Consider the following 26,856-nt stretch of genomic DNA (forward strand, 5'->3'; position numbering starts at 1 on the left):
ATAGGGAAAGATAGGAAACCCAAAACATGGAAGTGTTTGATGTTCCCACAGTAGAGCAGTAATGCAGTAACCTTAAAACAACAGAGGTCAATAAGAGAAGGTGACTGAGAAGTAGTGAAGACGTCTGTAGAGATGAATCAATTTGGGTTGTAACACACTTGTGCATGGAAGCAATCTCTCTGGATAGTAACCCTTATCTCAACTAGCAGGAACGCTATGTCTTTCTTATTATTTCTTATGTCTACTTGTCAACAAAATTGGAGAGAAGGGCAGAACAAGTTCTGCCTGGAAGCCAGAGCAGTGGGGGGATGGGGAGGGAGTGTGGGGGAGAAACGGCCCTAACAATATATGCACATGTGAATAAATGAATAAAAATAAAATTCATCCCCTACATTATCCTTTCTTATCCCTTCTCACTTTGTCAGCAATCTCAACAATTGACTTTCAGTTTATTTCCATACGTGAATGTAAAGTAAGTCAATCACTGTCTCCTTTTACGCTCCCTTCTTCTACTGCCACAGAGTTTGTATAATCCTGTGCTCTTGGTCATTGTCCTGGATCAGCACCCCTGGGTTCCAAAAGAGTTTACTGAACACCACCAGGTGAGCTGGGAGCAAGTGGGGTAGCAGTGAGGGTCAGCAGTGTCAATGAGTGTCCCTGGGGCGGCTGGAACTGCACAGGGCCTCTCTATCTATTTACAGGTTGCAACCATCAATGCAGATGTACTGAACATGCTTTCTGTCAAGTTGCTTGGTGATTGCATCCAGATCCAGTGTGATGGTGTACTAACACTAGAAGTGTGTCTCTTCCACTGTCCAAAGGTCCAGAATATTTTCTACGACATATGGGATTTTGGCTTCAGCAGCTCTGTGGAAGACAAGAAAGAGGGCTTCTTTCTGCTGCTATTTAGTTTTGTCCTTGGTAATTTCCTTCTCTGCTGCATCCAGGAAAGCCCTGGGCCTGGTATTGATCCATCTTGGGGCAACCATCACCATCTTGCACTGTTTGGTGGGCAGCTAGGAAAGAACACCATATTTCAGGTGTACCAGCATGATGGCTTCCTCCAGCAGGAGCTTCATCTCTCTCAGGTTGGAGGAGCCTAAGTAATCCCAGGGTAGCCTTTTGGTGTCACAGTAGCAAAATCCAAAGTCATGAAACTGAAGTAAGAATGTTGTCTTGACTGCAATGATGATCTATGTGTAAAACTCAGAGGCCAGAACAAGGCTGGTGTGCCAATATCATACTGTTGGCAAACTCTAGGATGGGCACAACTGATCAACAGTAAGGGATCTTGTTGGTTTTGAGGAAGTGAGGTTTGTCAATGCTGACAACATTGAAAGAGGCATTTAGCTGTTTTTCCCACTTGCTAAGAAGGTCAAAATTGATTACATTGACTAAGTCAGCTCACAGGTGGCCCTTCCCAGTCACCACTATGGTGATATCCTCTGGGCTCAGAGATAGCAGGCACAGAAGGAAGGCCTCTTCCCAGGCGAAGCACATGGAGGACAGCACCCACCACCAGGAGCAGATACTCCTTTGGATAAAAGGCCACTATACTCATGGCATGGGTCATCTTCCTCAGGCCCTTGTTATCAGTAGGTAACAGGCAGCTTCTTTTCACTATGGCAAAATTAATTCCAGCTCACCGGAAGGGCTTTGGGGATTGAACACAAGCTTGGCATCTACTCCAGAAAGGTCAGCTTCAAGGACATCTTCCGTGAGATGGAGAGACATCTTCCCCAGCTGAGAAGCAGATGCCAGGGTAACAGTCTTGGGCAGAGGATCCAGCTTAACTTGAAGAAGGTCATGCCCACTTGCAATTAGATTATTGAGAGAAGTTCCACATCACAGATCATGGAATTAATCTGTTCAATCATCATATGTTTGCCTTGAAGCCAGCCTGGGGGAAAAAACTATGCATCTCCCCCTTGACAAAGGCTGGGGATAGACCTGAGGGCAGGCTGATCTGGTCCCTCCCCCACTGCTGCCATTGATCCCTTACAAGGGCCGCAGGGTGACGGGGGAGGAGGTGCTTGACTGCTTTCATCAGGACATGGCAATAGTCTGTCATGTGTAAGTCCCATGTCTTCATGGCAGGTTCATAATTTCTGCTGGTCAGAATCTGAAACACCGCAAGGAGCTCCTCAGCAGAGCCTATATTCACCCCAAAACAATCTACATTCTGTATGCATATTCCCTTTTGACAGTTTACTGTTTTTGTGGAGTGAGGCCGAAGTTTCTTTTGGAGTCTTCCTTCTGTTCTGGGCATCACACCCTCTGAGTCATAGTGAATGCCAGAAATGCTCACTCCCAGTTAGAGGGTTTGGCTGTCTTGGCCTCTATTTCCGAATCTCTGGGAGGCTGTCTAGAGGAATAAGCTGTTGTCTCCTGGGAACTCTCTGCTTTGGTCAAATATTCGTGATTTGTGTTATTAACAGGTGTTGATTTGATCATATGTAAAGCCTGAGGATGACCTTGACATTGTATACATCCTAATAGCTATTGGTTAGAGATATTTGGATGACTTTTTTGCCAAAGGTGGAGAATTCTAAAGAGTCATTTGTCTTGATCGGTTGTGGCTTGAGCAGGCTATGGACATCTTTTCTTGCCTCTTCTGTATTCCCTGTGCCTGCTCTAGTGTGCTGAGCTGAAAATGGTGGGAATGATGAGGTCCTTGGTCACCATGAAATGAATTATTGAGCTTCTGTTGTTTAAAAATGAGTCCATGGCCCACTGGTTTAGAAGGCTCCCTCAGGAGATTTTGGGCATTGCTGCCCAAATATGAAGGCTTGGCAGCAATGAGGTGCTTGTGCTTGTGCTCTGAGGTTGTTCTGATAATAACTCAGAGCTATTATTTATGGGCCAGAGCCTGCTGTCTATTCTCTTCGGCAAGTAGCAAGAAATTATAACAGAGAAATGCCTATGCAGAAATGTAAACCATTAATTGGAAAACTGACAAAAGTATGGCTTGACACTTGCTCAAACAGTGCCTCTTTTCAATCTGGAAAAGATTAGAGAGGAGGCGCCTCCAGAACTTTCCTCATCCAGTTTATACTTCCAGCTGGATGCTTGGGGGACCTGGAATTCAAGTGCTGCCAGTTTACATGCCATATTGCAGTAGCCTGGCTGAACTACACTTCCCAGCGAGCAAAGCAGCCATAGTTACTTTTTTTTTTAAAGCTTGCTTTCTGATGGAATATTAGAACATTTACCCAGGTCCTTTCACGTCACCCATAGGTATAGCCCAAAGAGACAATACCCCGTATGCTTAGAATTTTTAAAAAATATCCTCTATCCTGATTCTCTTTTCATAAGGGAAACAGGCAGTCTGCTCCTCTTCAGGATCGGCCTTACTGGAATAACACACCTAATCCCTTGATTACATTAAGAAGCCTGATCCCCATCCTTTCTTATGAAATATATAAGGCAGGGGAGTGGGCTTTATCCCCCTTTAACAAGAAAGTAATTGCGTTCAATTTTATATGTCAGGAGACACACACACATCACATTTTTAAAGTTGTCTCCTAAAAGCTTACACATTTATCTAACTCTCTCCACTGTAGTCAAGAAAACCATTATGAGTTGCGACAAAGGCAAAACTTGTACTGTCAATAAAAGCTCATCTACCCTGTCTCTCTCTAACTGCTTTTGTTTCCTATCTATGAAAAGGGAAGAGAATCTTGTATATGTTTCTAGCAAGCTTCCTAAAGAGAATTCATCTTGTGTAATATGGGGATGTTCCCTTATTAGGATATTTAGTACAGTATTAGAACAGTGATGTCTTGGATATTCCAGTACTATCTGTCCTAAATAGTTGGATGGGCCAGCATTGTCCACCCAAAGAGAAACTGCAACTAAAATTGAGAAATCAAGATTCTTAGCTACCATGTTCTTCATGTTTCTTTTCTTACAGGTAGAGATTGTAATGTGATTATTTAGGAAATACTGTAAACATTACAGGAAACACTGTCCTTGTGACACATTTTTTAAGAAACTGGAGATCTCTGTTTTCATTTGCATAAAAATGACAAGTACTAACTCTATCCTGGTGCCCCATAGGGAGAATTTTAGTTAACTAGCATACCTGTGGCCACTACATTTTTATATATTTTTGAGCTCATCATAGGCATGCTTCAGTTGACATTCCTGGCATTCCTAATTTAAAACATCTCTGCGTGTGTGTGTGTGTGTGCATGAAAATCTGCAAGATAGTTTATTGACTGAAGTTATAAAAATAATATAGAGGAGCTATTGCTTCTGTCTTTTCTATTTTTTTCTACCTTTTCTTCTGCTGCCTTTCATAAGAAAACCAGTTATTTAACGTTCTTACTTCACCCAGGCCTAATTAAATATATAGGCATTCTAGAGTTAATGCTTAAGCTAGAGATAAAGGAGAAAAAAAGTCATTTTAAATATTATTGCTGGGAGTCTTTGTTGCCATTTCCCACTTGGGGAACAGGAAATATTCCTCTCTTTTTCTACCCACTCCACCCTGCCTATGCTTTATCCTGTCATACAAAAATATATCCTTTCTAAATGTTCAAGAGAAGATTTAAAAAGTCATTGCTTTGTAAAATTGCCTGCTTAGAGGCTTGCAAAAAATATCAAAGTTTAGCCATGTAGACAGGAGATATTTTTCAGTTTCATTCCATCAAAAATACAACTTGTATTCAACTTCTTTCATAATGTATTAGGCTCTGTTAACAAATGTATTCTTGAAAATTGTTGCAAAATTGAAAAAGAGTTTAAGATGGTTTTTTTTCCTGTGTGTTTATTAAAACATTAGACTACAAAGACTTGGGGGTTTTTTTAATAGGGAAAAGAAATGCTTTTGTCTAAATTTAAAATTTTATAAAATTTGTTTCAAAATTCAAAAAATAGAATAAGCAAGTAGCAGAAAGAAATTATGTAAGAGAACAAACAGTGGATTAAAAGTACCTACCATGTTTCAGTGTTTCTGCATACTTGAAATAAAACCTTAGGTTCACGAACACAAGAAAATGTGGGCAATTTAGAAAGGCAGAACTTGATAGTAAAAAACAGACATATAGACAGAAACCAGGGCAATCAAGAATCTTCATACTTTTGATCTACACAACAAAGGGTAAACATCACTCAAGTGGAACCCAGAGTCACTCCAGAGCCTGAGTCTCCAACCGTACCCAGTTCTAGCTATGAAAGTGGGAAAATTCCACAGTGTGGGATCTAACATATTCAATCCCTAGACCCACTGTGTATTTGTGTAGTGAGAAGTAATTGTGCACTGACTGGCAATTTGCCGAGTGTGAACTAGTAAGCTAAAGGGAAGACATCAAGCCTCACTGCAGAGGACAGGGAATAACCAGAGTCTGAGTCCCAACCCAGGGTAAAGTGCTAGCATGGGGCAGCCCCCATGGAGTGAGAGCTGGCTAGCTCTACAGATCCTGAATCCACCACACAGGGCAGAGCACATGGGAGAGTGAGAGCAACAGAAGCCTGCAAAGATGACAAAGTTCACTACCGGTGAACAGGTGCTACCCAGTGCACCTTGTCACCAACACAGAACATGAAGTAGGCCCAAGGAGGACCATAGGATTGGGCATACTTTGTGAACCACACCTGTCCAACAGCTGTTCATGCAGGCCACCCCTCCCCTCTCCCCCTTCAGTTGCTAATACTGTGCCTAGAGGCAGGCACAATGCAGTAGAAGGACTGAATTGGGTCATAGCAGCCCAATGCTCAGGTCACGCCTCCTCTAGCAACTGCCCCCGACCCAGACCCAGTCATAGCAGAACACTGATTACTGTACCCAGGTCAACACAGAGAAGAATCACAGACACCCCAGGCCTGGAGGACAATCAGGAGTGAACACTTCAGAAGAACTTCAGACCAATAACTGAGGGCCAGAGATTACAGAACACCTGCTGCACTGACATAAAACAACTAGTCTACAATATTCTCTACAAGAAAGAACTAGCCATTTTATTTTTAATTTTTAACCATTTTGACTTATTGTGCTTTCTCTTTATTTTAATTTTTTCCATCCTGTTACAGTCCTTGCTTCTGTTGTCTTTCTCTGAGATAATTGTATGGTATCCTTGCATATTATTAGTTCATGTCACTCATCCCAAATGCTTCACCTCTTACTGCAAATCTTCCTTTTTCCTTTTACATTCCCTCAACCCACATTTATTTTACTATTTAATAATGAATTCCTCTAACATCAATATTTTTAAAATCCTAGCATACCTTATAAAAAGCTTAGTATCTTTAATATATATCTTTCTTGGAAGAGTAAATGATGTTTCAAATTGTTCCTTAACTCATTTAAATATTTGATTTATATTTTAAATGCTGATTTTGTTATTGCTGTCCAATAACACCAGACTGCTAGGAGAAACTGCATAATGATCATGATACCAACCAGTCCTACCAGAAAATCAAGACAGTTTTTACTAAAATACTGCAGGTAATTAAGACCTCCAGCCAATGACTTGATCTCAAATATGCAAATCCCAACACAGTAATGCAAGAAATTGGCAAGGAACACAATATGAATTCTGCAAAAGTCAACAATTCCATAATTAAGGACTTGAATGATAGTGAAGAGAATGAAACATCAAATATGAATTCAAAAGAATGGTAGTAAGAATGATCAATAAATTAGAGAGGACATGGATAAACACCAGAATGGATTGAAAGAGACTAGAAATAAATAGCTGAATAAAATAAAGAATACAATGAAGTACATGAACAGAGAATTCAACAAAATTATAAAAATCCTGAACAAGATAAGTAGGTGAGTTAAATTAATCAGATAATGATAAAGAAAAATATGAAGAAAGTATGAATGGAATATGCAAGACTTCTGGGATACCATAAAGAAGCCAAACATATAAATCATGGGCATAGAAGAAGAGGTGAAGGTAAAGGCATAAAAACACATTTCATAAAATGTAGCAGGAATTTTTTAATTCTTGAGAAAGAGATAGTCATCCAAGTACTACAGGCGTTTAGGATACCAAACCAAAAAATAAAACAATTCTCCCAGTGTCCTAATATAGTTAAACTATTAAGCATACCAAGAAGGGAAAAACAATAAAGCTGTGAGAGTGAAGCACCAAGTGCCCTACAAAGTAAAACCTGTGAGTGTTACTGCAGATCTATCAACAGAAACTGTGAAATCCAGCACAGTACAGAATGATGTATTCAAAACCACGAAAGAAAATAACTGCAACCTAGATTGCTATATCCAGCAAGATAATAATTCTTAGTTAGGAAAAATAAAATGCTTCTACAAAAAAAGTAACTCACGAACATTGAGTCAGCGCTGGGAAAAATAGTTAAAGGAGCCTGTTCACTTAACCCTAACATAAAGTCAAACATGAAAATATAAGAATGAACAAATCTCACTGAATGAGTACAGGAGCAAGTGAGGATTTGGGTAGAATGAAACACCATAAAAACAACACAATGACAGGAATTATTACAAACCTTTCAATAATAACTCTGAATGTCAACGATCTCCATTATTCAACAGAAGACGCAGACCGTCAAAGTCAATAAAAACAAAACCCAGCTATTTCTTGCCTACATAAGATGGAGCTTACTGGCAAATACAAACACAGGCTTAAAATGAAAGCTTAGAAAAATGTACTCCAAGACTGGGAGTCCACAAGCAAGCAGCAGTCGCTGTATTCATGTAACAACTAGACTTTAAAACTAATCAGAGGAGACAAGTAGTATCACTTCATTGTGATAAAAGGAACAATGAATCAAGAAAATGTAATGTTCATAAGCATATATGCTCTATATGTTAACACACCCATTTTTATAAACAAACCCTACTGGACACAAAATCACAGATAGACTCCAACTCAATAATAATGGATGACTTTAATGTCCAACACTCACCAACAGTTACATCATTCAGAGAAAAACATCAACAATGATGAAGATGGTGGCTTATTGACATTCACCTGGAAACTTTCTTCATGGACACACCTTACTGAAAAGGTACTCTCATGCCAAACTCCCTGTAGCACTGCTAAGGAAGTCAGCCCTAATGGCACCATAGATTTGATCACTACAGAATCCCACAAGCTCAACAGCAGCTGCTGGTAGGTGTGGATGCGTGGACATGGTGTGGATTGGCCAAAGAAAGCAAAGGCAATGGGGAGAGAGATGGGTGAAGGAATCTGCAGGCAAATAGAGAAATCTGACCCACTCAGGTGGACCCTGTGGCATGAGACACATAAGACTAAATCAGTTCCATCAGAGAAACGGCCAAAAGGCAAGAGACAGAGTCCTGAGGACCACTGCAAACTTCCTGGAACTGGGCAGAGAGTCAGCAATCCCAGAACACAGCACAGTATCTCTGACCAAGAAACCTGAGAGTTCTGGTCTAGAAAATAGACCAGGTTAGGCCCTGGGAGATGGAGGATGATGCACCTTAAGTAGGGAGTGTTTGGGGACTGGGGTGGGGGGGTTAAGAGCCTGGACCCCAGAAATCATCCTGGGAGCTTTTAAACAAAAGATTAAGTCTACTTTTATTTACTGGGGAACCAGCTGAAGGCTTTGAGAGGCACACTCCTGCTGAAGTAGGCCTGTAAACTAGGCAGTCCATACTGGATCAACCAGTTCTCACATTTAAAAAGAAGACAAAGCAGCTCCACAGAAAGTACTATTTCTTATCTTCATCTTGATATTTTTTATTTGCATTTTTATTCTCTTTCTTTTTGGCATTTATTTTTAGCAATTCACCATCTTTTTTCTCCTCAACTTAGTCTTTGAAACCAGTACTACGATGCCAAAACTTGATGGAAGACACAACAAAATGGAAAATTATAGAATACTTTCTCTGATGTACATAGATATGAAAATCCTCAATAAAATAATTGCAAACTAAATTTGAAAATACATCTCCACTTCATGTTAAACGGAGAAACCAGAAGGGCCCCCGGGCCACCAGTCGCCCGTGCCCAGATGGCTTGGGAGGACGCAGACAAGGTGAGCTTAGCAGTACCGTGGTAGTCCCACAGACAACCCCGGGCTAGAGCAGCATAGCCCCCTGGACAGACCAACCTCCACCCAGGGAAAAAAGAGAAACTGAGTAATAAGCAATAAGAACAATAAAGACATGGGAAAGAGGGTGGGGCACACTGAGCGCCAAAGATTGGGGGAAGGGAATTCTTCCTGGAACTGTAAATAACAAGCCAGGTGGGCCGGAGAGGCTCTGGTGGTAGCGGGTTCACGTGCCCAGCAACCAGGAGTGGGAAAGCTTGTGAGAGTGGTGAAGGGAGGAAAACTCCACAGGATAGGGGGGAAGACCCACTTCCCACATGAGCTGTAAACAAACATGGTGGCTGGCAGGAGCAGCAGCACCACCCAGTAATCAGGAGCAGGAAAGCTTGTGAAAGTGGCGGTGGGAGGAAAACTTCACAGGAGAGGGGTGATGACCCACTTCCCACATGAACTGTAAATAAATACGCAGGCCTGAGAAAGCAAGTGCAGTGTCACCTTTCCCAGTGTGCTTGGAAAGGAGAAAGCTTGTAGCAGAGGCTCACACACAGGAGAAATCTGAGCAAACAAAGCCTTCAGGGCCAGGTGAGTGCTAAGCTCACTCCTGAGATCTGCATAAAAAAATGCCTCCAGCAACAGCAGGCTGAGAGCAGCAGGCAGGGGCAGGCAAGCCACAGCTGCAGATACCATTCTCAGAACTGTCTCCAGACTCTTTTTTTTTTCTCTCTCTGCCTACCCTTGATGAGAAAACAACCAAACTATACCTGCATGCTGAAAAACTTACTGAAACTATATTGCATTTGAACTTGGGACACTTTGTGGGGGGTTTTTTGTGTGCAGTTTTGTTCTACTTTATGCGTCCCCTTTGATGAGAGAACTACAGAACAACATCTGAGGCACCATCTCCAGGATTGGAGACTGAGACAGACACCAAAATTATTAAGACTGAAACTTCATTGCATTTGAACTTGGAGGTTTGTTTTTTTTTAATTTCTATTTTTCATTTTGTTTTTTTTATTTATATATATATTTCCTTCATTTACTTATTTTTTATTTTTATTCTTATTTTTATTCTTTTTATTTTTTATTTTCAATCCTCTCTCTGTTTCTCTAATGCCTGTTTAGCTTACTGTGGATTAGTACACTAACACTCCATTTATACCTTTGATACTTTTTTGTTTGATTCCTTGTTTTGTTTTTTCCTACTTGTCTGTTTATTGTTTTTCCCTTTTCTTTAACTTCTTGCTTTCCATCTCCTCTCACCCTTCCATTCTAAATATCACCATCGTTATTATTACAAGCTAGAAAATACTTAATTGCACACAGTACAGGGACAGTAACAACACCAAGGACAATGATGGGAAGACAGAAAAAACAGGGAAACCAGTTTCCCCACAGCAAAACATTAGTACAGGAATCAGAGGGGAATGAAGAAAACAGATACTCAGATCCAGACTCCAACAAAATGAAGATAAACTATGCCAAAAAACGCAATGAAGCCCACAAGAATAATTTAAAAGAAGACATACTACAGGTACTCAATGAGCATCGTATAGAGATGATACTGGATAGGGTCAACCAAAATGTACAGGAGACACTCAAGAAATGCCAAGACAACAAAAATACAGAATTTCAAAAAGCACAAGAAGAAATAAAAGAAACCATAGAAGCACTGTATAAACACCAAAGTGAAACAGAGAACACGATTAATAAACAGATAAATGAACTCAGGACAAAAATAGGCAACATTAAAGAGAAAAACCACCCAGGATATGGAAAACCTCAGAAAAAAAGAATGAAACAGAATTGCAAAACAAAACGGAAGGTCAGTCTAGCAGAATAGAACAAACAGAAGACAGAATCTCAGAACTCGAGATGAAATGGTAATTAAAGGAAAAACCAAAGAACTATTAATTAAACAACTCAAGACCTGTGAAAAGAAAATGCAAGAACTCACCGACTCCATCAAAAGACCAAACCTGAGAATCATGGGCATCGAAGAAGGAGAAGAGGTGCAAGCTAAGGGAATGTGTAATATATTCAACAAAATAATAACAGAAAATTTCCCAAATCTAGAGAAAGATATTCCCATACAGATGCAAGAGGCCTCCAGGACACCAAACAGACCAGATCAAAATAGAACTACCCCACGTCATATCATCATTAAAACAACAAGTTCAGAAACTAAGGAAAGAATATTGAAGGCTGTAAGAGAGAAAAAACAAATAACATACAAAGGTAAACCCATCAAAATCACAGCAGACTTCTCAACAGAAACATTAAAAGCAAGAAGAGCGTGGGGTGAGATCTTCCAGGCACTGAATGAAAATAACTTCAACCCCAGGATACTCTACCCAGCAAAACTATCATTCAAAATAGATGGAGCAATAAAAGTCTTCCATGATAAGCAGACACTAAAACAATATGTGACCACAAAGCCACCACTACAAAAGATTCTTCAAGGGATTCTGCACGCAGAAAGTGAAGCCCAACTTAACCATGAAAAGACAGGCAGCACCAAACCACAGGAAAAGAAAAAGCAAGACAGTAGAGAGTAACCTCGACTTGGGTACACACAATCAAACCTTCAAACAACTAAGACAACTAAATGACAGGAATCACCACATACCTATCAGTACTAACACTTAATGTTAATGGACTTAATTCACTCATCAAAAGGCACCGCTTGACAAAATGGATTAAAAAGGATGATCCAACAATTTGTTGCTTACAGCAGACCCATCTCACCAACAGAAATAAGCATAGGCTTAGGATGAAAGGCTGGAAGAAGATTTACCAAGCCAATGGCCCCCGAAAACAGGCAGGAGTAGCAATACTTATCTCTGACAAAGTAGACTTCAAACCTACATTGATCAAATGAGATAAAGAAGGACATTCCATAGTAATAAAAGGGGAAATAGACCAAAAGGAAATAATAATTATCAACCTATATGCACCCAATGTCAACACACCCAATTTCATTAAACATACCCTGAAAAACCTAAAAGCATATATTAACGCCAACACAGTGGTTGTGGGAGACTTTAACACCCTATTATCATTAATAGATAGGTCATCCAAACAAAAAAATCAATAAAGAAATCCAAGATCTAAAATATACAATAGATCAAAGGGACCTACCTGATGTCTACAGAACATTTCATCCAACCTCTACACAATATACATTCTTCTCAGCAGCCCATGGAACCTTCTCCAAAATAGATCATATCCTAGGGCACAAAGCAAGCCTCAGCAAATATAAGAAAATAGAAATTATAGCATGCACACATCTGATCACAATGCAGTAAAACTAGAACTCAACAACAAAAATAAAGACAAAAAACACGCAAACAGCTGGAAACTGAATCACTCATTACTTAATGAACAATGGATCATTGATGAAATAAAACAGGAAATTAAAAAGTTTCTGGAAGTCAATGAAAATGAAAACACAGCCTACCGGAACCTATGGGACAAAGCTGAGGCAGTCCTGAGAGGAAAGTTTACAGCCATCAGCGCATATATTAAAAAGACTGAAAGATCCCAAATGAATGACCTAATGATACATTTCAAATTCCTAGTAAAACAAGAACAAGCAAATCCCAAAACAAATAGAAGGAGAGAAATAATAAAAATAAGAGCTGAAATCAATGAAATAGAAACCAAAAGAATCATACAAAGAATTAATGAAACAAAAACTTGGTTCTTTGAAAAAATAAATAACATCGATAGACCACTGGCAAACCTGACTAAAATGAGGAGAGGAAAAACCCAAATTAGTAGATTCAGGAATGCAAAAGGGGAGATAACAACAAACACCATGGAAGTCCAGGAAATCATCAGAGACTACTTCGAGAACCTATATTCAAATAAATTTGAAAATCTTAAAGAAATGGACAGATTTCTAGATAATATCATAATCCAAAACGGAACCAAGAGGAAATTAATCACCTGAATAGATCTATAACACAAAATGTAATTGAAGCAGCATCAAGAGTCTTCCCAGAAAGAAAAGTCCAGGACCTGATGGATTCTCTGCTGAATTCTATCAGACCTTAAAAGAAGAACTGATACCAACCCTCCTTAAACTGTTCCATGAAATAGAAAGGGAAGGAAACTGCCTAATACATTTTATGAAACCAGTATTACACTTATCTCAAAATCAGGCAAAGACACCTCCAAAAAAGAGAACTATAGACCAATCTCCTTAATGAACATTGATGCAAAAATCCTCAATAAAATAATGGCAAACCAAATTCAACAACACATCAAAAAGATCATTCACCACGACCAAGTAGGCTTCATCCCAGGAATGCAGGGGTGGTTCAACATATGCAAATCAATAAATGTAATAAGCCACATTAACAGAAGCAAAGACAAAAACCACTTGATCATCTCAATAGATACAGAAAAAGCCTTTGATAAGACCCAACACCATTTCATGATAAAAGCTCTAAGAAAACTATGAATAGAAGGAAAGTTCCTCAATATTATAAAAGCTATATATGACAAACCTACAGCCAGCATTATACTTAACAGAGAAAAACTGAAACCATTCCCTCTAAATCAGGAACCAGACAAGGATGCCCACTATCTCCACTCCTATTCAACATAGTACTGGAATTCCTAGCCAGAGCAATGAGGCAAGAAGAAGGAATAAAAGGAATACAAATAGGTAAAGAAACTGTCAAAATATCCCTACCTGCAGATGACAAGATCCTATACCTTAAAGACCCAAAAAACTCTACTCAGAAGCTCCTAGACACCATCAATAGCTATAGCAAGGTAGCAGGATATAAAATCAACATAGAAAAATCGTTAGCATTTCTATACACTAACAATGAGCAAACTGAAAAAGAATGTATGAAAACAATTCCACTTACAATAGCCTCAAAAAAAATCAAATACCTAGGTGTAAACCTAACAAAAGATGGGAAAGACCTCTAGAAGGGAAACTATACACTTCTGAAGAAAGAGATTGGGAAGGACTACAGAAAGTGGAGAGATCTCCCATGCTCATGGATTGGTAGAATCAACATAATAAAAATGTCTATACTCCCAAAAGTAATCTACATTTTTAATGCAATTCCCATCAAAATTCCAATGACATTCATTAAAGAAATTGAAAAATCTACCGTGAAATTTATATGGAAACACAAGAGGCCATGAATAGCCAAGGCAATACTCAGTCAAGAGAACAATGCTGGAGGTATCATGATACCTGACTTCAAACTATATTACAAAGCAATAACAATAAAAACAGCATGGTACTGGCACAAAAACAGACATGAAGAATAGTGTAACACAACAGAGGACCCAGATATGAAGCCACACAACTATAACCAACTTGTCTTTGACAAAGGCACTAAAAATATACGATGGAGAAATAGCAGCCTCTTCAACAAAAACTGTTGGCAAAACTGGTTAGCAGTCTGCAAAAAACTGAAACTACACCCATGTTTATCACCCTATACCAGTATTAACTCAAAATGGATCTTAATATCAGACCACAAACTCTAAAGTTGACACAGGAAAGAGTAGGAAATACTCTGGAGTTAGTAGGTATAGGTAAGAACTTTCTCAAGGAAACCCCAGCAGCACAGCAACTAAGAGATAGCATAGATAAATGGGACCTCATAAAACTAAAAAGCTTCTGTTCATCAAAAGAAATGGTCTCTGAACTGATGAGACCACCCTCAGAGTGGGAGAAAATATTTGCCAGCTACACATCAGACAAAGGACTGATAACCAGAATATATAGGGAACTTAAAAAACTAAATTCTCCCAAAACTAATGAACCAATAAAGAAATGGGCAAGTGAACTAAACAGAACTTTCTCAAAAGAAGAAATTCAAATGGCCAAAAAACACATGAAAAAATGCTCACCATCTCTAGTAATAAAGGAAATGCAAATTAAAACCACACTAAGAATAGTTAGTTAGAATAGCCCCTGTTAGAATAGCCATCATCAGCAACACCACCAACAACAGGTGTTGGCGAGGATGCGGGGAAAAAGGAACCCTCTTACACTGTTGGTTGGAATGTAAACTAGTACAATCACTCTGGAAAAAAATTTGGAGGCTACTTAAAAAGCTAGACATTGATCTATCATTTGATCCAGCAATCCCACTCTTGGGGATATACCCAAAAGACTGTGACACAGGTTACTCCAGAGGCACCTGCACACCCATGTTTAGTGCAGCACTATTCACAATAACCAAGCTATGGAAACAGCCAAGATGCCCCCTACTGATGAATGGATTAAGAAAATGTGGTATCTATACAGAATGGAATATTATGCAGCCATGAAGAAGAACAAAATGTTATCATTCGCTGGTAAATGGATGGAATTGGAGAACATAGTGTACATTTGAGATTCTCTTTTGGTCGTGGTCTGGAATTGAACTTGCGATGTCTTTGAGGGATGCCTGGACATGGCACATGTGTCCAGAAACAAAGCTCTCCCTGTGCCTTTCACAGAAGCCCCTTGGCAGACACAACGTCATTTTCAGTGGATTGACCTGGCACTTCTTCCTTTCTAATGAAATGTTTATAAGGATTGGTGGCTGAGCCTGGAGTGCTGGCTGATGTGGAAAGCCATTGCCCTTGGGGTGAGGGGGAGTCATAGCAGGCCATGGTAGGATTGCATGTGTATCAGAGAGTAGCAGAATTCTGTTAGAGATGTCTTTAGTATTGGCTCTCTGTCTGTCCCTGGGGTCTGCCTTGTACGGACCACCTCGTCGGGCTCCTTAGAGGACGGGTGCCAACTGAGCGCTTCCCACGGAAACCCAGCAGGGAGGGGAGGACAGCAGAGTATTCTGCATTGGGATGGGAGCAGCGCCAGTGCTTTCTACACTAACACTCACGGTTTTACCAAACCCTGCGGAGCTCAGTAAAGATGACGCCCTTCTGCTCTAAGGGTTTCTACAACAAAAAAATTAAGAGCAAAGATGCTACTCAATTGAGCGCTAGTGGCCCATGTCATTTTCTATCTTTATTTGTAGTTTTTGACTTTTGGAATTTGTCACTTTCCCTACTAGGAGATAAAGCTGAGGGTCTCCATTTGTGAAATAAGTTTGCACATTGTTCTACGTATTTACGTCTGGGCTCTTTTGGTAAAGGACCTCCTAACTTGGCTTAAGAAATAATCCTGGAGGCAAATGTTGATTAAGTCTTAGCCATAAAATGGAGCTTGAAGGTTGGTAATGAAAATTGCCTCCCATGTACTATAAATATTTCAGAGCCATGCACACAGACCACATGGCTTTCCTGGCAAGTCAATCAGAGCCACACAGACTTAGAAATATTTACTTAGTGATATTCTTCAATTGTTGTTTTAATGCAGAAAATCCCTTTCTTGGTCTGTCATTGTAATTTAATTATGCATTGTAATTTAATTATGCAGGTTGAGGGAGCTTTCTCAACTGCTTATATTACAGTCTGCAATTCACATAACGCATTTCTTGACTATCCCCCAAAGAAGCATTGCTCTAGGTTTACATTAAAAATATTCAGAAGATACCTGTAATCCCAGCTACCCCATCTCAAAAATACCCAACACAAAAAAAGGACTGGGGGAATGGTTCAAGCGGTAGAGCACCTGCCTAGAAAGCGTGAGGCCCTGAGTTCAAACCCCAGTGCTGCCAAAAAATATTTCATGTATTCAAAAGAATTAAAATGTATTCAAAAGGATTAATCAATAGAATTGGCTGTCAGCATAAACTAAAGCATTCACACGATCAGAACATGGGTGGATTAGACCAAAAATATTTGCAAAATATAAATTCTGACAGGAAAATGATTTGTGAGGGTCTGGAAAAAAATCACGTTTTAATGACAAAGGCAAGAAAAATTATCTTAAAGTTATTTCATATGCTTTTCCCTTATTGGTTTTTTTCTTTTTAAGCAATATTTTACAGCATATCATCTTACTGGTTCCACCTGCTTTGACTGGATCCAGATGTTGTTGTAGATTGAGAGAAGCACAGTAGAAAGCAGCTGGATTTTATGTCAACCTGACAAGTCAGAACTAGTGCTAGGGCCATTAATTCAGATGCTGTGTTAATTAAATCACACAGATGTGAAATGGCTCTTTGAATTACACTATGTTGAATGTGCTGAAATAAGACAGACTGCTTCCTTTTCTCAGCCCTGCTTCCGAAATTCCGAATCTACTCTTTTTTTTAATGGTACTGGGATTTGAACTCAGGGCCTCAAACTTGCCAGGCAGGTGCTCTACCCCTTGAGCCGCTCTGCCAGCTCCTTTCTGTGTGGGGTATTTTCGAGACAGGGTCTTGAACTACTTGCCTGGGCTGGGTTTGAACCTCGATCCTCCTGATCTCGTCCTCCTGAGTAGCTAGGATTACAGGCGTGAGCCACCAGGTCCCGGCTTGAAATTCTGCATTTAGAAAGCACTCTGCAGAAGGCATTCATGTGCTCGCTATGGGAATTACATAGAGTTTTCTCTGGCCTTTGTTCCTCAAAGCAAAATTTTGTGATCTAGAAATTACTGCCAGTACTTTTAGTCAGCCATATGAAAAGAGCTGACAGTGTGCTGTCTGTTATCCGGACAGTAGGTGATATGTAATTTTAATAGTAATTAGTGACGACTTTTGACTTTATATGCAAACTGCTCAAGTCTGAAATGGTACCGAGCAGGTAGCCATAAGCCAAAGAGCTGTGTTCTAAGAAAACTCACAAAAAATGATGGCTGTCTGGATGTGGCCCACAGGCTGATTTTGCAAACCTCTGATGCAGGAGATGAGAAAAATGAAAAAGCTGACATCAGTTTGTCTTATAAGGGTGAGAATTGGAAGGACATTTGACTGTGTCCCGGTCTCAACGTCTCTCTTTGAATTTCCATCACGTGTCTTAAAAAAACAGGTCTCTACGTCTGAGGAACCACGGATGAGAGAAAGGAAGCCGAAGCAGTGTTTTCTTGCAGAACAGCTAGTTATCCAGCTGCCGCATTTTCGTCTTTAATATAAAGCTGTCTCTACAACGCAGTAGTGTCTTTGGAAGGATGCCTGTCTTTTGAAAATGTTGTTTCTTACAAGATGACAGCTTTTGAGATAAGATACACCTATATGGGGAAAAAAAGAAACAGAAAATGATCATTTCCCCAATATTAAGCCTAACATTAACTTGTGACGGTTTCTTTTTGGTGGTCCTGGGATTTGAACTCAGGACTTCACACTTGCTAGGCATGCACTCTGCCACTTGAACCATACCTCTAATCCTTTTTGTTTTGGTTATGTTTGATATAAGGTCTTGTCATTTCCTTCCTTCCTTCCTTCCGTTCTTCCTTCCTTCTTTCCTTCCTTCCTTCTTTCCTTCCTTCCTTCCTTCCTTCTTTCCTTCCTTCCTTCTGTCCTTCCTTCCTTCTTTCCTTCTTTCCTTCCTGTCTTCCTTCCGTCCTCCCTCCCTTCTTATCTTTCTTCCTTCTTTCCTTCTTTCCTTCCTTTCTTCCTTCCTTCCTCCCTCCCTTTCTTCCTTCCTTCCTTCTTTCTTTCCTTCTTTCCTTCCTTTCTTCCTTCCTCCCTCCCTTCTTTCTTTCCTTCCTTCCTTTCTTCCTTCCTTCCTCCCTCCCTCCCTCCTTCCTTCCTTCTTTCCTTCCATCCTTCCTTCCTTCTTTCCTTCCTTCCTTCCTTCCATCCTTTCTTCTTTCCTTCCATCCTTCCTTCCTTCCTTTCTCCCTTCTTTCCTTCCATCCTTCCTTCCTTCCTTTCTTCCTCCTTCTTTCCTTCCTTCCTTCCTTCCTTCCATCCTTCCTTCTTTCCTTCCTTCCTTTCTTCTTTCCTTCCATCCTTCCTTCCTTCCTTCCTTCCTTCCTCCCTCCCTCCCTCCTTCCTTCCTTCCTTCCTTCCTCCCTTCCTCCCTTCCTCCCTTCCTCCCTCCCTCCCTCCTTCTCTCTCTCTTTCTTTGGCCCAATCCAGCACACACCACCCACCCAGGTTTTTCTGTTCCAATGGGGTCTTGTGACTTTTTCTGGCTTGGAGTTGCAATCCTCCCAATGTCAGCCTCTCGCAAAGCTGGAATGGCAGGAGCTCGTCAGCACACCCAGCTGCTTGCTGAGATGGCGTTTCACGGACTTTTTCTGTGTGCTGGCTTTGAACCACGGTTCCCTTGATCTTCACCTCCTGCATAGCTGGGATTACAGGCGTGAGCCCTGGTGCCTGGCAGGGAAATTGTGAAAACACAGGTCAGTGAGGATGGAGATTTCCCACTTGCACCATCCCAGGTATGCTGCTTTCGGGGGAAATGTATTACTGATTGCCTTACAGCACGTGCCACAGGGAGACGCACCAACCCTTTGCATCACTTTTACCTTTCAACTATTCCTAAAAGCACAGCTCAGGTTCTCTTAGTGTGTAAGGGCGTGTGTGCAGATGTGTGTGTGCATATCTGTGTGTAATTGTTTGACTTGTTTTTCAGTTTGGGACCCGCTTTTACAACTCTCCCATGCAAATTGTGCATAGCCTGAAGATTTGAAAGTGCAGAGAGACCCAGGAAAAGCTAGGACACTCTCGGTAGGGTGAACATTGTCTAGGGAAAGCCACAGGTGCACAAAAGAAAGCCCGTGGTTTTTATTCACAATAAGGAGACTCTGAATTGCATGTCAGAATTTCCAGAGGACTAGAATGGGGCTGGGACCCTGTAGGCCTTTCCCATTGGTTGTGCTGCTGTCTCTGTCCCCCTTCCACCAACCCAACCCCATCTCCTCAGGAACAAAGACTTCCCTTTGCACGGTGGGGAGGGAGTTCCGAGAATCAAACCCTTGGCCTTGCACGCGATAAGCAAGCACTCAACAACCGAGCTACACCCCAGCCCATGGACGCTTCTCCAAGAACTCATTGCACACCGACTCCCCTCGTGTCTTGCCTCTTGCTTACTGCACGTCGTGTTACGGCAGAATCAATTCAAGTAAAATCAACCCACATGTGAAGGAAAACTTTTAAGTAGCCAATGAAACACAATGATTACAGCTGGTGGTGACAGCTAAGCTTAGCAACCACGAGATGCCTCGGCCTAATCCCCCAGGGCTGGTTGAGGCCCTTAGGCTTCAAATGTAATCGATCGCATCACGGTTCTACAAATAACCCGCTGCCAGTGTTTGCAAAGGTGCTCGGAAAGGAGTTACTGGGAGGTGCTGGAGCTTTTCGGAGGTGGGGCCTTTCGGGAGGAAGTTAGGTCATTGGGGGCGTGCCATTGAGGTGACAGTGGGACCTCTGCCCACCCTGCTACTCTCTTTGCCCCATGACTGCCATGAGGTAAGGAGGTTCCTCCACCCCGTACTCCCTCTTCTAAATCATCTAATGGGTCATCCCGTTGTCAGAAATGTCAGGATTTCCTTCTGGGCCCTAAATTGCCTTCCATTGTGCGTATACAGCACTGTTGCTCTACGCATTTCCCCGTCCACAGACAACTCACTTGTTCCCATGTCTCACCCATTGTGAATATGGGAACACAAATATCTTCACGAGGGGGTGATTTCCCTTCCTTGAAGGGTATATGCAGAAGAGAGGTTGCTCGGTCACACGGAAGGTCCACGTTTACTTTCCTTCTGAACTTTCACTGTTTTCCACAATGCTGATCCCGATTGGTGTGCCCAAGAACACTTGCACAAGACAAAACGCTGCTGAAATTACAGAGAATGGCTACTTCTTTTCACAGAAAAATTATGGATGCAACACATATCATTTAAAGCAAGAAGGAAAAATTGCAGCTATGTAAGACTTTGTTTTTGGAGAGGGTTGAGGCTCAGAGGAAGACTGGAAACAAGGTACAAAGAGTCACCATATACCCTGTACCCCTAAAATTATTAGCATCCCCTACTACAGTACATCTGTCATTGAGGAACTGACAAACAGCAGATATTTCAAATGGTCATTTTAATTTGGTTTTTTCATAGTAAAGTTAGAGGTTTGTAGTGGGGTCTTATTAGAAATCCTTTATGCCTGAGAAAATGAAACAGTGTCTTCATTAATGACACCCCACTTTACTCTGATGGAAACCTAGTATCAAAAGGGGAATATTTTGCTTTATCTTATGCACCTTTTTTAACATAAGGAAGAAGTCAAAGATTTTGGAGGACGCACTTGCTCTCTGTTACTCCTTGAGGCTGTTTCCCTCTGCTGAAAACCAAAAACAGGTGGTGATGACACTTGTCCCTCCTCAGCACGTTGGAGGAAAACGCCCCGTTCCCCGTGCTGTCGTTCCATTTCACGTGCAGTGTTGTTATATCTCATCGTTTGGATCTGAAATGTCCCCACAAGGTTCATGTGTGGAAGGCTTGGTCCCCAGTGCAGCAGTGCTCAGAGGTGGGGCCTTTGGGAGGTGACGACATCTGGAGGGCTGTTACTCACCAGTGGGTCGATTGACCCATTGATCGACTCATAGCTTAATGGGGTATTGGCCACCATGAGGTGGTCGGTTTTTCTCTGCCACATGCTCCTGCCATGAGGCTCTGTCTTATCATAGCTTACAGGAGGTGGCCGGTGACTTTCTCAGTGAAGGAAATGCGTGGGGCAGAGAGCTAAGAGACCCTGACTGGGATCCAGGAGGACTCTGGGGCCATTTGTTCCTGGGGTTTGTGTGTGTATCAATGAGAGTGAGTGAGACACAGGGTCAGAGGGCACTCCCGTGAGGACATGGGGTGAGAGGTTAGCAGCATGGGGCAGGATTTCCGAGGACACCCTGTAGTGGACACAGCTTCCTCCTAACAGCAGTGCCATCCCCACTGCTCACAGGGAAAGGCTGAGGCGCCATCCGGCCATGTCCACTTCCTTCAGCCCGTCATCATCCTCAGGTCTCCGACCAGGCGCTAAGTGTGTGTCTTCTAAGCCACTGTTCAGACATGAGGCTCTTTCCTGATGCCCTCTTGACTATCATTACTCAGGTCATTCTCCCTGGAACCAGAGTGCCACAGTTTCTCCTACTGAATGCTGGAGGAGGTGACAGAAAGGGACTGTGGGCTTGGGGAGCAGGCCAGTCTGAGCGGGTGCCCTGAGGTGAGACTGAGGGAGGGAGCAGCAGGGATCCTGTCCCCAGACCAGCAGGTTTCTAGGGCAGGAGCTCGGCCCCATAGGATGCATCCGAATCTCTTGAATTATCGTTTTCATCTGTGTTGGAAATGGTTCACCATCCTGACTGGCTGCCAAAGGTAACTCCTGACAAGGTGCCCTCGTCTCCAAATGCAGCCTTCTTGCTTGCTGGAGGGCAAGGAGGCCATGCAGGGCCCTCCCTGGCTCACTGATCTCATCAAGCGGGAGGAGGAGCAGAGGAATTTGATGTTGGAATACAATAATTGAGTGCACACGGGGTGTGCATTTAATGGTGGGAGGGTGGGAATGAGGTAGAAATGGGTTTTTGGTGTAAATGCAGATACAAATCAATAATTCACCATCCCCGTCTGATGGAATTACCATTTGTTAAATATTCCCAACACCCATGGGACCCACCCGTGATGGGCTATAAATAAATTCTGCGACGCGCTCATGCAAATAGAAACTTCTTCGTTCCTCTAATCAAAGCACACTCAGATCTGTTATAATACTAAATAAAACATTAACCACCGTCCTCCCTTCCTTTGATGTTCCCGGTGTTCTGCTCCTTTCTGCAAGGACAAGCTCGAAGCAGCCAACCACACGAGAATCACAGAATTGCATCACCACGGTGAGCAGGCTTGACTTGGTTTAGCCGATTGGATGGCAAGGGAGACGGTGCCCATGTGTCAGGGGCCCTGGCCTTTCTAATCACGAATGCCCCCCGGCATCTGTGTAGCATCGGGGTGCATCCTGACGATGTCACATGGCAGAAGTGCTACCCTTGCCATCCAGAGCCACCCGAATTACAGATAACAGATGCATCGCTGCTGTCGTGCACAAGTGAGAGCGGGTTTTAGACAGCAGTTCCCATCTCTAGGTGCAGGACACACAGGTGTGAGCAGGGGAGAGCAGGGAGGGAGGAACCCGGGTTAGGAAGGAGTGTGTCCCTGCAGGAGGAGGACATGGGCCTCCAAGCACTTCCCTTGGATCCTGCATGTTGACTCACTTAGTTCTTCCTGGGAAGAGATGTAAAATTGTGTGCAGACAGCAATAGGAGGACAAGTGTCCCGGTTCCTTTTGCTCTCTGATGGGTTCTAAGATCACACAAGCAGTTCCTGTGCAAAATCCAACCCGCTCGCTCCTGCCGGCCGGGCTCTGAAGAGGCCTCCATTGCCGCCAGGTTCTCCTCCATCTGGACGCTTCCTCCTTCCCCACACGCGTGGCTTCTTCCCATCCCTCGGATTCCAGCATCCCACTGCAGCCATGGACCACATCCTCTCCAACACCACAGCCCCAGCCCAATTTAACCCACGGCCAAACTGTCGCCTTTCACAACCTGCCACGCTTTCCCTCTTCCCAACTCTTTCTTCCTTAAAGAACTGTAAATTCTTCTGCTGGGAATCAGAGTCACGGAAATCATTCAAATGAACATCTGTGATTGGACCGATGCCCAAAAAAGCGCTATTTGATCGAACCATTTGGTCCTTGAGGCCGTTAGTCTCTTCCGCTTCAAAATGGAATCGTTCTGGAAAGATGCCCAAGTTTCAGTACACTGTAATGCATAGAGAAGTTTTTAGTGGTGCCAAACAATAGGGAAAATCCAAATCTACGAATATATCATTTATATGGTGCTGTTACCAGAAGAGCAGTACTGATAAATACCTTGGCTTTTGTGTCTAGCAGGAAAAGGATTCAAGCAAGATGCAAAAGCAAGATGTAGTAAAATTCATTAGGAAGGAAATTTAGTACAACAGGATAACAGTGGGGAGAAATGGGGAAAAAAGAGAAAGAGAGAGAGAGAGAGAGAGAGAGAGAGAGAGAGGCATGCTCTGCCCCCATGCAGGAAATGGGAGTAGAGATCTGTAATGGCGGCCCCATCCTTGGCCTTATGCTGGGGAACTGGGGGAATGAAGGTGGTCGGAATCACGGGTCTGGGTGGCTGACATGGCTGTAACACAGCAAGGGCTCATCCCGACCCACCCAAAATGCAGGGACAGTAGGACTTCCCTCTGCCAGGCTTGGTATTTTCCACCCATTCAAGGGCCTAGGAGCTTGTTAACATCTCAAAGACCAAAGCAGAAGCAGGCAGCTCCTTTGGGTCCCCCTGTCCCTGTCACTTAGCTTCTAGAAGGAGAGGGGAGGGGACCTGACTTTTCAGTTTTTACTTCCTCGTTCCAGTGTCAGAGCCTGGCCCTTTAAATATTTATTAAAATGATATAATTTCTTGCTCTTCTCATCTGTCCGTCCTGCCTCAGTGATGTTACAGACACGCGAATGTAAACGCATTGACATTTTGATCTTAAAAAGGTGTGAGAATGAATGAAGAAAAGAGGCCACTTATCCAAAGTGAGGCAGCTGGTGAGAGGTAGCAGTTAAAAAGCAGATGAGGCTGACCCTGGCCGGGCTCCCCCACCCCACAAAACCTCCCTCCCAGGGACAGAGGACAGAGGCCAGCCGTGGTCCAGAACAGCCTTTCCAGAGGATCCTCATAAATGCCCCGTCCTCCGTGGCGTATTTTCCTTCTAAGCCAGGCCCACAAAAACAAGTGTAACGTGCTTTTTTCTCATTTGTGGGAGGTGGACGAAGCCACACAAAGCAAAAGGCAAGGTCGTGAAAGTGGAAGAGGGACAACTGGGGCAGTAGAGGGATCCATGAAACACTTCCTACCCACAGGCAGACCTGAGACGATGGAGCCCCTGACCTCGTACAACTCTAACACGTGCCCATAGGTCCCAAGACAGCAAATGGGGTACACACACTACATGGTGCATGCCAGTGGCTGCAGTTTGATTTCCTTGAGGCAGAAAACTGTTCCTACCATGGAATCATATTTTATTATAACCTTTACAGCACATTCGTTTTCTGCCATTGGCTCAATTGTGCTTATAAATGAACACAGATGTAATTTACGTGTGCATGTCACCCTATGGATTTGCCCTATAACACAGTGCTTGTGGAAAACCCAGCCAGAAAATTTCACTTCTCAAGTTGGCAAAACTGGTTACCTTTCGGTTTGCTTGCAAAAGGTAGTGGTATAGATTCGGTTCCAACTGGATTGTGAGAACTCGTGGCAATGACGCTGGGATCCTTTTACCTCTGAAGTGATGGCTTGTACGTGGCTGGGACACAGAAGAGTTGGGGTGCGTTGTTACATCGTTCATTTGAGGACTCTCTGATTTTTTAAATGAAACTATCACTTCCCTCTTAGCCCTGGCCTTGCTGTGTGTGCAAGGCTCTGATAAGTCGTGATTCTGTTTTCATTTGCTTCTAGCAGTTTTTTCACTTCCTCCCTTATTTCTTCAATGACCCACCGATCATTCAAGTGTCAGTTGACCAGTCTCCATGGTTTTATATATTCCGCCCCCATCTTGTTACTAATTTTTGTTTTGGAGAAAGTTCCATGGGCTGAGAAGAATGAATGTTCAGCAGCTGTTTGGGTGGAATATTCTGTAGATGTCTGTGAAGTCCATTTGATATCACATCTCATTGAATTCTGAACTTTCCTCGCTGATTTTGTCTCACCCACATCTCTTTGGCAAGACAGAAGGAACAAAATCACCCATTGTTACTGTTTGGGAGTCTGTATTTTCGTATTTTGTAGGAAATGGGGTGCACTGAGGTTCAGTGCCATGTATGTTTTTTAGACTTACTTCCTCCTGCACAATAGTTCCCTTTATCAGCGTGAAGTGATCTTTTTGCCCTTCTGACTAATTTTGGTGTGAAATCTGCTCTGTCAGATGACAGTTTATCTGCTTCTGCTTTCCTTCAGGCCCTGTTTACTTGGAATTTGATTCTAAGCCAGCGAGGTGTGTTTCTGTAAGCAAATCATGGTTGGGGCTTATTTTTTAACCCAATTCACCAGTCTGTGTATTTTGCTGACACCATTAACTTCCAGCTCTCTTATTGAATGATACGTAGTCAATAGTGCAATTTCACTAGTTCTGTTGTATTTTATTCTTCTTGACAACCCATTTGCTTATCTGCTTGTCTCGGCAGATTGGTGCTCTTCTATGTATTTTTGGCTGCGTTTATCTTCCTCTTCGGTGTGTGGGATTCCTGTAAGCGTCTTCTGCAGTGCTGGCTTAGTGATCATGAATTGTATTTCTTTCTGTTTATCATAGAAGTTTTTTACTTGTCCTTCAGTTATGAAGGATAGCTCTGCTGGACAGAGAAATCCAGGTGGGCATCAACTTTCTTTCAGGACTTTAAATACATCATTCCGTGCCTCCTTGTTTTCAAACCTTCTGTTGAAAATCTATTGTTATTCTGATGGGCTTGCCTTTTAGGTGACTCGGTTTCTCTCTCTTGCGCCTTTAGTCTTCCCCTGTGCTGGATGCCTAGAATTTTAACTACAATATGACATGGTCTCTGTGCTTTTCTTGTCCTTCTGGAGACCGTCACTTTCTCATGATACAAGAAGTTTTCTGCAATTATTTTATTGAATGCATTTTATACGCCTTTGGCTTTCACCTCTTCTTCCAGGCCCATGATTCAGAGGTTTGATCTTTCAATGGCGTTCATGAGGCCATTAATATTAAGAAGTATTAGTTAATTAATACTTCTTTATATGCTTTCCTATCCTCATTTGCAACATCTAACCTGCACCTTGTATTCAAGCACTCATAATCTGATTTCAATTTGATCCAGTCTACTGGAGAGGCTTTCAACTGCGATTTTTATTTGACTTTGAGCTTTCCATTTTAAAAATTTCACTTTGACTGTTTTCAGAAGTTTTATATACTCATTCTTCTTTCATTTCCTGCATTGTCTTTTTCATTTAATGCACTTGTTTATTTGGGCTTTCTTGTAC

General features: G+C 42.2%; 1 pseudogene; it reads right to left on the reverse strand.

Moving 5' to 3' along the window:
- Nucleotides 1-509: 509 nt before the first annotated feature.
- Nucleotides 510-23,524, reverse strand: LOC141419414 (SWI/SNF-related matrix-associated actin-dependent regulator of chromatin subfamily A-like protein 1; annotated as a pseudogene).
- Nucleotides 23,525-26,856: the final 3,332 nt, after the last annotated feature.

This window comes from Castor canadensis, chromosome X, assembly GCF_047511655.1.
Source record: "Castor canadensis chromosome X, mCasCan1.hap1v2, whole genome shotgun sequence".
In the NCBI taxonomy this organism is placed as follows: Eukaryota; Metazoa; Chordata; class Mammalia; order Rodentia; family Castoridae; genus Castor; species Castor canadensis.